A 14,447-nucleotide genomic window follows, 5' to 3' on the forward strand; every position below is an offset into this window, starting at 1 on the left:
GATGATGAGCAGGTATCCAAGTATGGTGATCAGGTACATGGACAGGAAGAGCCCAAATAGGATGGGCTGGAGTTGAGGGTCATCTGAGAGGAGGAGGAATGGTGATTCCCCTGTTTGGTTTTGTGCTGTCATAGCCCTGGCTGTTTTCCTTGGGGCAAGTAAGGAAAAGTTCAATCAATGCCCACTGCCAGGTCAAGTGGTCATGTCCTTCCCCTGCCCGATGCATTTTTTGTTTCCTAATGGCGCCCCGGGATTGACATGCACAGCCAAATTTGCCTCCACTCACTTTCATATTGTAATATGTGGGTAAATATCCCTGTCTTGTATTCATTTAATGGGAGATTTTGTGTTTTGCTAGTCCTGAGGCTTGATCCCAAGGCCTGGGCACTGTCCGTGGGCCTTTCAAAGTTAGAGCACTAGTACTTGAGCCACGGCACCACTTCCGCTTTTTCTATATATGTGGTACCGAGGAATCAAACTCGGGTATTCTTGCATGCTAGGCAAGCACTCTACCACTAGGCTTTGCTCTAGTCCTTATTAAATGTATTTTTCTAAACCTTGCTTTTAAGTAGTGGCACTATGGGGCTATAATTCAATGATTAGTTTGTGACTACAAGGCCATTTCATCCATGTCACTCCTTCCATGCTCTCCCCGACCCCTCCCAGTCCAACCCCTCCCTCAGTTCACCCAGTTCCAGCTTCACATTTGTACACTGAATATTACGAATGATTTTGACCACCTTTCCTCTCTCCATTTCTCTGGCCACCTTTTCCACTGCCTTCACCTTTCAGGAAGCGCTTTCAACTCTCAGGCACAATTAATTCTTTTACCTATTTTCCTGGTGGAGGGAATGTTCACTTTGTAATAGGATCGAGTTGTCCTCTCGTTGTGTGCAGTCCATGGAGCGAGCATCTATCTCAGGAATGGGAGCATTTGTGGAGAAGATCTCAGTACATGGAGTTCCTGGATGTGGATGGAATATAGCATGGCTGGTCAATATGGCTGTGGATGCCTTCCGACAGAGAATTCCTCTAGGTGATTTCTTCCAAAATATGAGAGAGGGTAAAAAAAGAGACTACCAGCTATATAAAATTGTGGAGAAAGGAACACAATATCCTTAAAATAACATAATGTGCTTAGCGCATTTAGTTCATGCCTGTAATCCCAGCTACTCAGGAAGTGGAGAGCTAAGGCTTGGGGTTCTAAGTCATTCTGGGCAAGAAAAGTCGGTCAAATTCTTATCTATATTTTTAGCACTAAAAAGATGACAGTGGGTCTAGCAATGGCCTTGAGTAAGAAGTCTCAGAAACTCTGAGTTTAAACCTGAGGACTGGCATGCACACACACACACACACACACACACACACACACACACACACACACACACACAATATACAACCCATGTGTGAGATTTCATGCTCTGGAGCAGGAACCTATTGTATGGAAATCAGCAGAATTAATGGATCATGCAATAATAAACTGAATGAATTTGATTCATATGCTCAGTGCTCTCTCTCTCTCTCTCTCTCTCTCTCTCTCTCTCTCTCTCTCTTTCTCTCTCTCTCTCTCTCTCTCTCTCTCTCTCTCTCTATATATATATATATATATATATATATATATATATATATATATATATAATGAATGTAAATGTTTATGGGGACAAGCCTGAGGGACAGGGAAGGAATGGTGGGGTTGAATAATGCAGAATATATGTGAAGATGAAGATGAAAATCCACAAAACCTTGAAATCGCGGCAGGACTATGTGCCGAAAAAGAGTTACAGAGGGGTTTATTTTGATCAAACCACAATATATGCCCATGTGGAAATACCACAGCAAAACCCCTTTTTCCAGTTGGTATACATAGAAATCCATTCTGTGCACACAGAAGCCAGTGTGCATGTGCAAAACTAAGTGAGGGAAGGTGGCTTACAGCTGGCATTCTAGCTACTAAGAGGCTGCAATTGACTTATCATGGTGTGAAGCTAGCTCAGTGTCGCGACTCCCTCGGCCGGCAAGGAAGGACACGACAAAGATAACTTCTTCTCGAGCAGCAGTTTATTCAGCAAGCTAGTACAGCCATGCTGGGTCGACCCCAACTTCCTCAAACATAGACCTTAAATAGGCTTATTAACCAATCACAATTATTTCCTTAACACTAACATCCAATCAACTACAAGCATGTCTCCAGCACACTCCGGACACACAGCAATATGGCTACATGCATACTTCCGATCATGCATTAAAGGCATGAACAGTCACATCTCTTCCTGGACACTTTTAGATAAACAACTCAGAAAAACAACCACGGAGGCGGATGCCAGCGCCATCTTGTAATGGCGATTGCAATGGCTCTCTACATCTCCCCCTTTTTTCTTTTGGCCAAAATAAAACAAAAGCAGAGTGGAAATCCGGAGGCCGGCCGAACCTTCGGACGTCCCTCTTGCTCTTAAGAAGGTAAGGGATCATGCCTGTCTTAGGTTGGAGAGATGCCTCTTGGTTCTTACCCGTCATCAACATCCGATGCTTAAGTATCGGAGTCTGTCTTAGGTTGATACCAAGATCAATCTCTACACTTACCCGTCCTTGACTACTGATCCAGCATACCCAGCCAAACCTGGGGGGAGAGATTCGATTCCAGAGCAATAAGAGCTTGTTTCACAATATACTTATCACGTCTCCTCTGTGCCTGAAGTTGTCTATACATGATTACAACAAACCAACAAAATAAAACAAAACTCACACATAATATTACAATTAAAGACACAAATCCAGCCCACTCCTTGATCCAATTAAAGGAGTTGGAAATCCAATTTACAAAATCTTCAACTGTAGCAATATTAACACGGGTAGAATTTACAATCATAATTTCATAGCGAAGTTGAGTGGTTAAATTCTCAAAATCCTTGGACCAAGATTCTCTCAACATATTTCCTAATTGTCTGGACAAATTCGCTGCTCGAGAATAATTATAATAGGGTAAAGAAGTAATACACAACCCAGTCCCTATACCCACACAAGACAATTGAGCATAGGAAAACATCAAATCAACTTGTTCCTGAAGTAAGTCCACTCTTTGATTCAATAACATGACACTGTGTGCCAAATGCTGATTAATCTGTAACTGCGTGTCCATAGTTTGAGATACCGCCTCGGACAGGGTATTCACGGTAGTTGCGGTCTGAACTGTGGTGACTAACGCGGCGGCGCTGGCTGCGGCGGTGGCGAGTAATGAAGAAACCAGGACCACCAAAGCAGTGATTCCAAGATCACGACGAGGTCTCTTCAACCGCACAATTAAATCCTTCTCAGACACTTCTACAGGAACAGGAATAAATGTTGGCAAACGCATAACTACAACAGAATTAAACTCACTAGCATTCCAACACTGACTTAAAAAGCAGGGACAACTAGAACAATTCAATAAAGAATTATTTCCAATACAATTACTTTCAAAAACTAAAAACATAAAGGGGGGCCAAACACACACAGGACTAGCTTTATACTTAGTTTTAAATTTACAATTATCTTCCAAAGTAACATTTAAGCTTTCTCCTACTAGGGCAGCTCCTTTCTGTATAACCGAATTACTCACTGTAACGGAGCAGTTACAGTACCAAATTTCTCCCTCTTGAATAAATCCCAAAGCATTTGCTGTGGTACAGGCAAATTGTCCACATAACAGCCAAGCATTAAAAGGATTTTCAGCATCTTCCCGAGTACCTTGAAAATTAAATTTAGACTCATGAATAAAAGTAGTATTTCCAGCAGTATGAATTTTAGGAGAAAAGGTAAATCCATATCCTATCGAGGAATATCGCGGGCTTTGACACCCTGTCCATTCCCAGGGCCAATTCAATGGACTAACACATTTCGGATACACTAAGGGAGGAGGAGGGTTCCAAGTTTTATAAGAAAATATAGGGATTCTAGCACTAAATCCTACCACTACAGTTTTGGTCACATTCCCATTCTTAACACTAGGATATTCTGTACTATTAAACTTTCCTACCTTATGCTCTTGTAAGTATAAACAAATATCACTATAAAATTGATTCAGGGTAAAACACAAGGATGAAGATAACATTACAGATAACGAATAATTTCCTTTCTCATAACTATAAGGTAAGAATGGCAATTTCAAGGACCTACTACTGGTAAAAAGGTATGGAAACACTCTGGAGGTATTAGTCACAGGCATTGGAAGTGGGAAGGTCTTCATTACTGCCCATAGTAGGCGAGGCTCCACCAGCGGACAAAGCAGTATTATCAGTAATATCTTCTTTGCGGCCATCTTCTTGCGCTTTTCTCACCAGGCGTTCCGGCACCCAAATGGGATCTTGTGAATTCTGTGGAAACACACAAACAGCTCCTCGTGCCCAGGAGAGCACGGGGTCTGGCCCATTCCATTGGCCTGTTAATATATCTTTCCATTTTACCATTCCTTTATATAGTCCCACAATTGGAATAGTATGCCGCTCTGCAGCAGAGTGGCCTTGAGTGTCCAAATTTAAAAAATTTATGGTAAAAAGGGCTAAGGAAATTCTTTCTTTTGGTGTCCTATTCTGCCCAATTCCCTCTTTTTGTTTTTGTAAATAAATTTTTAAGGTGCGATGAGCACGTTCCACAACGCCTTGCCCTTGAGGATTATATGGTAATCCATGAGAAATCTGTACTCCCATGGTTTGGCAGAAGGCAAGAAATTGTTTACTAGTATAGGCAGGGCCATTATCAGTATTTAATAAGTAGGGCATTCCCCAGGAAGCCCAGGCTTCCAAGCAATGAGTAATTACATGATGAGCTGTTTCTCCACCCAAAGGGGTAGCATGAATAATTCCAGAACATGTATCAGTTGATACGTGTAAATATTTTAACTTTCCAAATTCCATAACATGGGTAACATCCATTTGCCAAATTTTTAGTGGAAGTAAACCACGGGGATTAACACCTAATGGCACAACTGGAAGATGGGTAACACATTTTGGGCAATTTAAAATAATTTGTCTGGCTGTCTGTCGAGACAGCTTAAATTGAGATTGTAAGGTGCGAGCATTAACATGAAATTGATGATGAAATTCTTGTGCCTGCATTTCTGGGGTAAGAGCAACAAAGGCCATTTGCATACGTGTACATTTATCCACTACATCATTGCCCAAACTTAAGGGCCCAGGTAAACCAGTATGAGCACGAATATGCAATGGAAAAAAGGGGGCTCTACGAGCGCAAATTAATTCCTGCAACTGAATAAACAAATTACATACAGTGCTATTTTTATTTATGGGTCCTGCAGCTTCTAAGAACTTCAAAGTATTAACTACAAATGCAGAATCAGAAATAAGATTAAAAGGAAAATGACAATTTTTAAAAACAGAAATTACAACCTGCAATTCTATTCTCTGTGCTGATCCAGGCTGAAACTGGCATAAAACTGGCTCTTGGCCTTCAACCAAATATGCTCCCATTCCATTCTTGGAACCATCCGTAAAAATATTGATGGCTCCAGGTATAGGTTGTCTGGCAGTAATAGTTGGGAAAATAATAGGGTGTTCCTTAAAAAACTGCAAAATTGGACTTTTTGGATAATGATTATCAATTTTTCCTGTAAATGAACAAATTAAAACAGCCCACTCAGTAAAGGTGGCACTTAAGACTTGCATTTGCTGACTGTTATATGGAATTATAAGAAAATTGGGCTGAGTGCCAAAATGCTGCACGCTAAATTTTATTCCCAAAATAGCTAGATTGGCAACGGCAGTGGGATAATACTCGATAGATTTTGCAGGAGATATTTTCGGATGAATCCATGCTAAGGGACCATCCTGCCACAACACCCCTGTAGGCTGTTGAGATGAAGCCAAAATAACTAAAGAAATTTCTTTTCCCAACTCTATTCTTTTTTGAAAGGCCAGTTGTAACTTTTCTTCTAAAGTTTCTAAAACTTTTCTTGCTGCAGGGGTTAATTCCCTAGGTGAATCCAAACCTGATGGGCCTTGCAATAACTCATACAAAGGTTGCAACTCCTGATTACTCATAGGCAGGGAGGTTCGAATCCAATTTATATTTCCCAAAAGTTTTTGGAAATCATTCAAGGTCTTTAAATTGTCTTTTCGCAACTGCCAATTTAATGGAATAATTTTTTGGGCTGTTATTCTACTTCCCAAATAATGTACAATATTGTTCTTCTGTACCTTTTCTGGGGCTATAAATAATCCTTTATTTTCCAGACACTTTATTAATAAAATAAAAGCCTCATTCAATACCCTTTGATCTTTGGAAGTCAGCAAAATATCATCCATATAGTGTAAACACCGTACTGATGAAAACTTTTCCTGCACAGGAATTAAAGTTGCATGTACATACAATTGACACAAAGTGGGGCTATTTGCCATTCCCTGAGGTAACACAACCCATTCAAATCGCTTATCAGGGCTCTCTTGATTAATGGAGGGCAGGGTAAATGCAAACCTACAAGTATCCTTATTATTTAAAGGAATAGAAAAAAAGCAATTTTTTATATCCAGAACAATTATGGGCCATTCTTGAGGCAAAGTAGAAAGTAAAGGCAGTCCTCGCTGAACAGGCCCCATGATTTGCATTTGACTATTAATTGCTCGCAAATCATGTAATAGTCGCCATTTCCCAGATTTCTTTTTAATAACAAATATAGGAGTATTACAAGGCGACACTGAGGGGCGTACATGTCCTAATTTTAACTGTTCTTTTACTAAATTATGGGCAGCTGCCAATTTCTCGGACGGGAGGGGCCATTGAGGGACCCATACAGGGTCCTTGAAAAACTGGGCATTTCTCCAAGTTCTTCCCTTTTCGACCTTGATTGAGGCAATGGCCCTGGGTCTGCGGGAAACTCTTCAAGGTCAGACTCCGCCAAGTCTCCGTCTCTTGGCAGTGGTGGATAGATAGAGGGTATATGCCTTTCACTTTTCACACTACTCTGCCTGGATGCCGTTCTTTCTTCTTTAAATTCCTCCAGCGCTATTTTTCCTTCCACTAGAGCGCCGGAGCAGCGCTCATCGGCCAGACAACTCCTGACTAACCTCCATATAGGTTTCACTCCAGGCCCCAGTCTACTCTTCTCGTCAGCGCTATCTAAATCGTTTCCTAATTTATCCCAAGCTGGCAAAGATAGATTTCCTGAGACTGAAAACCAAGGAGCTACCTCCTCCACATTTGACAAGAACAGTCTCAAAGTACTTTGTTTCACTTTTAAATTCTTAGCACGCAATAATGCGTCCAAGGCTGTAACTAATTGAGATGACTCTGAGGCTCCCATCTTAAAACTGGAGCTTCTCCCCGCTCTTTCTTTATCTACAGAAAAGAGCAGAAGTAATTGGTCCCCTTACCCGGGACTTGAATTGGTCCCCTTACCCGGGACTTGAATTGGTCCTGCTCACCTAGGACTTGAATTGGTCCCCCTTACCGGGACTTGAATTGGTTTCCCTTACCTGGGAAACTTACCGGTGCACCACCTCGAGTTCTGAAGTCTGCTGGAAATGAAGGTCTTGGCGTACGGGCGTCCCCGTACGGGCCACCAGCTGTCGCGACTCCCTCGGCCGGCAAGGAAGGACACGACAAAGATAACTTCTTCTCGAGCAGCAGTTTATTCAGCAAGCTAGTACAGCCATGCTGGGTCGACCCCAACTTCCTCAAACATAGACCTTAAATAGGCTTATTAACCAATCACAATTATTTCCTTAACACTAACATCCAATCAACTACAAGCATGTCTCCAGCACACTCCGGACACACAGCAATATGGCTACATGCATACTTCCGATCACGCATTAAAGGCATGAACAGTCACATCTCTTCCTGGACACTTTTAGATAAACAACTCAGAAAAACAACCACGGAGGCGGATGCCAGCGCCATCTTGTAATGGCGATTGCAATGGCTCTCTACAGCTCAGGAAGGGAAATCCATGACATTCTCATTCCTGATTAATTACTAAAAAGGCACATGTGAGCTCTAGTTCGCTTGGTATGGCTCAGAAGCTCAGGGACAGTGCCCAGGTGCACAGTTCAAGACCCATGAATGGCACATGTACATGCAGTCACACAGACACAGACACAGACACACAAACACACACCCACACAAAGACACACACGCACACACAGACACACACACGAAGGGGAATTCTTCCTTACTAATAATTCTTTTGTTGGCTAGATTTTGTTATGGACACTAATGGGAAACAAACCATACATTGTCAGTCAAATATGCCAGCAAAATATTGGAGAGGATAAGAAAAAAATTCCAATCAAAGCTGGTACTGGTTTTTCATCTCTCTAATCATCGTTGCTCAGGAGTCTTAGATCTGACAATGGCAGTTCAAAGCCAGCCTGGGCAGGAAAGGCTATGAGACCCTTATTTCCAAATAATGACAGAAAAAGCTGGAAGTGGAGATGCAACTCCAATAGTGGAGTGCTAGCAAAAGGAGCTGAGGGACAGTGCCATGGTTAGAGTTCAAGGCCCAAGTCTAGGCACACACACACACACACACACACACACACACACACACACATCCCTGGCCTGGAACCCAAAAGGCAATACCTGGTGCACATTGGAGCTTTAGCGGGTGATAAACAAATACATAATTGGATGTAGCAAAGCTGACAGATGACGCTGATTATTGGGAAAGAGTGAAGAAAAGCGAGAGAGCTTTCAGAAAGGAACTTCATGAAGAATGCGCTCTAGGTTGCAGAAAGTGAGAGAAAGAAGGGAAATCAGAGTTCACAAAGCCTGAACTCCAAGCGCCTTAGAGTTCTGGGACCACATCTGCAGATGACGAGCTCCCTTCTGGCCCTTCCCAGCCTCACTATTCCAGAGGATTGCCTGCTACACACCCCATTTTCTTTTTCTCTTGTTTTCCCTCACTGATCATAAATTTACATTTCCTGGCTTTACCAGGCTAACATGGTTCTGTATTTTGGTTATCACTGAAGATTTCTTATCTCCCCAACTCCTCCTTAGAAGTTTGTCGGCTGGGGTTGTGACCGAGACTGGATTCAGAGAAGGGAGTCAGAAGCTTGTGCAGTTTCTTGCAACTCAATCGATGTATCTACTAAGATCTCTTCAGGAAATGAACTGCCTTTCATGAAATAATTGTCTTTATGAAATGAAATGTCTTTCCTGTCTCCAAACCATTTTGTTTCCATGAGTTAAAGTGAAGATGACATCATGGATAAACAGATTTAGGTTAATTCTTGCATTATTGTAGACTGTAAAAGGGTGAGAGGAATTAATTTATTCCAAGGGGAACACAGTTTCTTTTGTTTTGATAAAAAGGATAACAATGAATTCTTAAAGGACCTATTAATTTCTATAGGAAGGAAATCTCTGGAGCCATGTCGATTTGGCATCTGCCTTGGAGAATCTTTGGACATGTAATAGATCACTTGATCTCTAGAGGGAAAAACAATTTCTTGATTTTTTTCACTGTTCAGGGTTTATTTGGTGTTTTCCTATGACATTTGGATAGTTTTTGCACTGTTCATATGTAGCTTATTACATAACATGCAATGCACACTATTGATATATAATACATAAAATATCCTTTAAAACAGTGATGCATGTGACATGCGAAAATGGATTTATACAACCCATCCCAGGAAGGGTGATTGGGAAAAGAAGTTGGAACTAGGTGTTTTGCTGATTTACAAAGCACAGAGTAACATATCTGGTTCGAAGGGTAATTAGGGACTATGCACCATTCATTGGCAGTGGTGTCTCAGAGAGGTAAAATTGTTTACAGTTACCAGTTTTTACAGTTACACAGGTCCCATCCACCATCAGAATACAGCTGCATGTTTTCCTGAACCAGTCCTAGTCCTAATTTCAGGAAATGGATACTTTTCCCAGGTCTTTTTGTAATGCTACTGCTTTAGTCACAGATCAGTGTGGGAAAACATGCATAATCCCCGACTAAAATTCTCTTATAGCCTCAACAGTGAAGTGTTACATAGAAGCCTTCAAAACTAGCTCCTTTGGGATTCCCCAAAGCGTATCTGCACTTTTCTTCAAGTGAGCCTCTTCCTCGGGAGTCAGAGTGACCTTCACCACATCTGAAATTCCATTCTGTCCCAGAATGCAAAGAACACTAAGGAAGACATCTTCCTTTATTCCATAGAGACCCTTAATCATGGTGGAAATTGGATGAACTCTTTGAAGAGTCTTCATAATACTTTCTGCTAAATCTGCCACAGACAGTCCAATGGCCCAGGATGTATAGCCTTTCAGTTTGATCACCTCATAGGCACTGTCAACAACTTGTTTATGAACCTCTTTCCACTGTTCCTTGTCTGCATCAGTGCCTAAATCAAGATTCAGATTCTTGAAGGAGACACCAGCAACATTCACTCCACTCCACACTGGCACACTAGAGTCTCCATGAGAACCCAACCATGACAGCTTAAGGGGTGAATTCCCAGCCTCTCTCCCATCAGGTAATGGAACCGCGCTGAATCCAGATTGCAGCCACTTCCAATGACACAGTTTTGGGGGAAGCCACTTATCTTCCAAGCCACCTAGGTAAGAATATCCACTGGATTGGAAACAGTCAGCAACTTGCAGTTTGGGCTGTCCGTCACTACATTAGGAATGATGAACTTAAAGATGTTTACATTGCGCTGGACCAAATTAAGACGGCTTTCACCCTCTTGCTGACCGGCCCCAGCTGTGACAATAACCAGGTTGGAATTTGCAGTCACAGAGTAGTCTTTGCCAGAGACAATTTTTGGTGTTTTGTGGAAAAGGCTGCTGAGCTGGAGGTCCATCATTTCTCCCTTCAGTTTGTCTTCCATGACATCAACACGAGCAAGCTCGTCTGCCAAGTCCTGATGGGACAGGCCATGTCAACAGCACCAACCGCAACTACTGTAATCTTGTTCTGGGGGACATGATCCTCTTTAAGAAGATTCACAATCAGCTGATCCTTGAGACCTTCCATTCTGTACTTGGAAGGACTGGAACTCCAGGCTGCATGATGGGCGGGAGTTGGAAGTGCACGGCGGGCAGATCTGGACTCAGCAAGAGCCGCTCCATCCAATTTCTTGATTTTCATTCATTATTTAATAGTGTCTTATACTTGGAAGTTATAGATAAAAATACCACGTTTTATTTGGTCAGCAGCACACTGAGACACCTAGAACGCTATAAAATTATATTTGGTACCTCATATATGTTACCCTTAGTATCCATTCAGAATATCACAAGAATAGCTCAGTGCCCTGTTCAGTAGATTTAATCAGTGTATGATCATTTAAATATTATTTAATGCATGTATCCTCCCTGGTTAACTGGACATTTGTATTTTCTGATCTTCATTTCTCTCATATCAGCCCCTAATTCCTTACCTTCCGTTACTGCTCCCCTTGTCCCAATTGCTGGATTTCGATGAAGTCAGCTTAGAAAACACCCGCCAGGCATGGTGGCTCACTCCTGTCATCCTAGCTACTCAGGAGGCTGAGATCTGAGGATCTTGGTTCAAAACCAGCCCAGGCATTAAAATCCATGAGACTCTTATCTCCGGTTAACCACCAAAAAAGCAGAAGTGTGGCGGTGGCTCAAGGAGTAGGGAGGTAGTGTTGAGCTGAAGAGCTCAGGGACATCGTCCAGGCTCAGAGTTCAAGTTGAAGAACGGACAAAAAAAACTAAAGAAAGAGAAAAAGGAAAAAGAAAACAATCTCAGCTAGGTGCTGCTGGCTCAGGCCTGTAATTCAAATTACTTAGGAGGCTGAGATGTGAGGATTTAGAGTTAGAAGCCAGTGGGGCAGTAAAGTCTGTAGAGTCTTCTCTTCAATGACCACTAAAAAGGCAGAATGGAGCTGTGGCTCAAGCAGAAGAGTAGAATCCTTGAGCAAAAAGAGTCATGGACAATGCCCAGGCTCTGAGTTCAAGCTCCAAGAGCAACACACACACACACATGCACACACACACACAGAGAGACACACAGGAAAAGAAATGACACCCCCTAAATAAAACTGGAAACATATCATTTCCTCCTGATCCTATTGAAAGATGGATGGTGTGTGTGTGTGTGTGTGTGTGTGTGTGTGTGTGTGTGTGTGTGTGTGTGTTTGTATGTTTTTGTGTTGGTTCTCGGCCTGGTGTTCTGGATTGAAGAATTCCCCCTAACCTTTTGTGCTGAAGGTTGGTTCTCTATCACTCCTGCCACAACTCCACTTCTGTCTTGTTCCTACTGAACTGGAAAAAAGGTCCTGGAGGACTTCAGGCCTATTATGACTGTGAGTTTCCATCCTCAAATCTCAGCCTGTGCAGTAGCTGGGGGTTTGGGCTTGAGCCACCGGCACCAGAACTGATTTTTGGAGTTACTTTAGTGGAGGTCATATCTTGTACACACAGTGACACTCTGGGATGTATTATTTTTTCAAATTTGAGTGAATGTTTTTCTTTCTCTTGATGGATGGCTCTGGCTGGGACACAGTGCTGAGTGACAGGGGTGAATGCAGGCTCCTCTGTAACCTAGATCTTTGAGAGAACCTTCCAGGTTTCTCCATTCAATACATTGTGTGCTGTTCCCTTACCAGAGAGAGAGAGAGAGAGAGCTCACCCCTCCCTCTCCTCCCCCTTCCCAACCCCCCCTCTCTCTCTCTTCCTCTCTCTCTCTCTTTCTTGTGGGGCTTGAACTGTAGGCCTGGGCACTATCTCTGAGCTCTCAAGGCTAACACTCTCCTTGTTTGAGCCACAGCACCACTTTCAGTTTTCTGGTGGTTAATTGGAGGTAAGAGTCTGATGGACTTTCATGTCCAGGCTGGGTTTGAACTGTGATCCTCAGATCTCAGGCTCCCGAGTAGCTAGGATTCAGGTGTGAGCACAGGTTGCCCCGTTTACTTCCAGCAGTTTTATGGGTAGAGATAAGAGTGTCACAGACATTCCTCGCCAACCTGGCTTGGAGGCACCATCCTACATGTCAGCCTGTAAGAACTGAAGCTGAAATTGCAACAGGAAACCATAGAGAACATAACTGGAGATATATCCAAGACTAGTACTTTCTGGAAAGTTCTGTAGTATTTCATTAAATATGAGGAAAAATTGACAAAAGGGATTGCAGAAATCAAATCTTTATTCAGAGCATGGGAAAGGCTGATCAGAATGAGAGATGTGTGTGGGGTATTCACTTATAAAGAGCCCCAGTCCCAGGAGTTAGAAGGAAAGCCTCTCAGATACTCAACACCAAATATTAAGGGTTTACAATTAAGTTGATTTCACAATGAGGAAAAAGATGGATAAGATAATGTTTATTTCTTTATTTATTCATGTATTTTTTTGTTTGGTCATGGGGCTTGATCTCAGGGCTTGATTGCTGTTCTTGAGCCCTTCAGCTCAAGGCTACTGCCCTACCCCTTGAGTCACAGCACCACTTTTGGTATTCTAGTGGTTAATTGCCGATAAGAGTCTCACAGACTTTAGTGCCTAAGCTGACTTTGAACTGTGATCCTCAAATCTCATCTTCCTGAGTAGCTAGGATTACAGGTGTGAGCCAATGCTCACAAGCAAGACAATCATTAAAGGAGGTAAAAATGGCCATGAAGAAATCAACAAAGAAATATTCAACCTCTTAACTACATAGGATATGCAAATCAAGAAAACAGTGTGATTCTGTATTATGTCAATGCTGAAGGAAATCTACAACACCAATTCTGGTGAAGTTGAGAAGAAACAGGCGTGCTCAGACACTGTTGTCTGAGGATGCCATTTAGTATAGCTATCATGGAAACAAGTTCATACCTGAGTGGAAAGAGAGATTAGTAAAAAAATATTCCCTCAAACTTAAACAAAATCTCACATGTAAGGCCATAACTGTTGTTCTGAAAGTGTTGAAATTTTATTTGGATTCTTGTATGTGTTTATTCTGTTTCTGCTAAGTAAAAAATCAAGTTATTTTGTCTTGCCTAGTGGTGGAGACTGACATCTGTTATCCCAGCTACACAGGAGACTGGGATCTGAGGACTGGGGTTTAAAGCCAACACAGGCAAAAGTCTATGAGGGTCTTATCTTTGAGTAGCTCCTTGATATGGGGATTGTGTAGATGTATCTCAAATAGCAGAGGAATAACCCTGATCAAAAATGCTCACAAACAGCACCAGACACTGAATTCAGTCCCAGGGCTGTAGAAGAGAAAGAGGAAGAGGAAGAGGAAGAAGCAGTAGCAGAAGTAGCAGCAGAAGCAGAAGTACAAGAGGAGCAGGAGGAGGAGGAGGAAAAAGGAGGCGGAGGAAGAAGAAGAAGTTTTTTGTTTTAGGAGGAAGATTTAATATAGAAGGGGATAACTTAAGGGGATACTGTGTAACCTCGGACAGTGATAAGTGATTTCTATGCTCAATTAGAAATGACCAGAAGAATTTGTATAACACCTCGCCAAATGGGAATATTAAGGAAAATTCACACTGAAAAGAAAATTGTTTTTC

General features: G+C 42.2%; 1 pseudogene; it reads right to left on the reverse strand.

The window, feature by feature from the left end:
• Positions 1-9,975: 9,975 nt before the first annotated feature.
• Positions 9,976-10,966, reverse strand: LOC150068073 (L-lactate dehydrogenase A chain pseudogene; annotated as a pseudogene).
• Between the last annotated feature and the right edge of the window lie 3,481 nt (positions 10,967-14,447).

The sequence above is a fragment of the Megascapheus bottae genome, chromosome 1 (assembly GCF_031878675.1).
Source record: "Megascapheus bottae isolate mThoBot1 chromosome 1, mThoBot2.hap1, whole genome shotgun sequence".
NCBI lineage: Eukaryota > Metazoa > Chordata > Mammalia > Rodentia > Geomyidae > Megascapheus > Megascapheus bottae.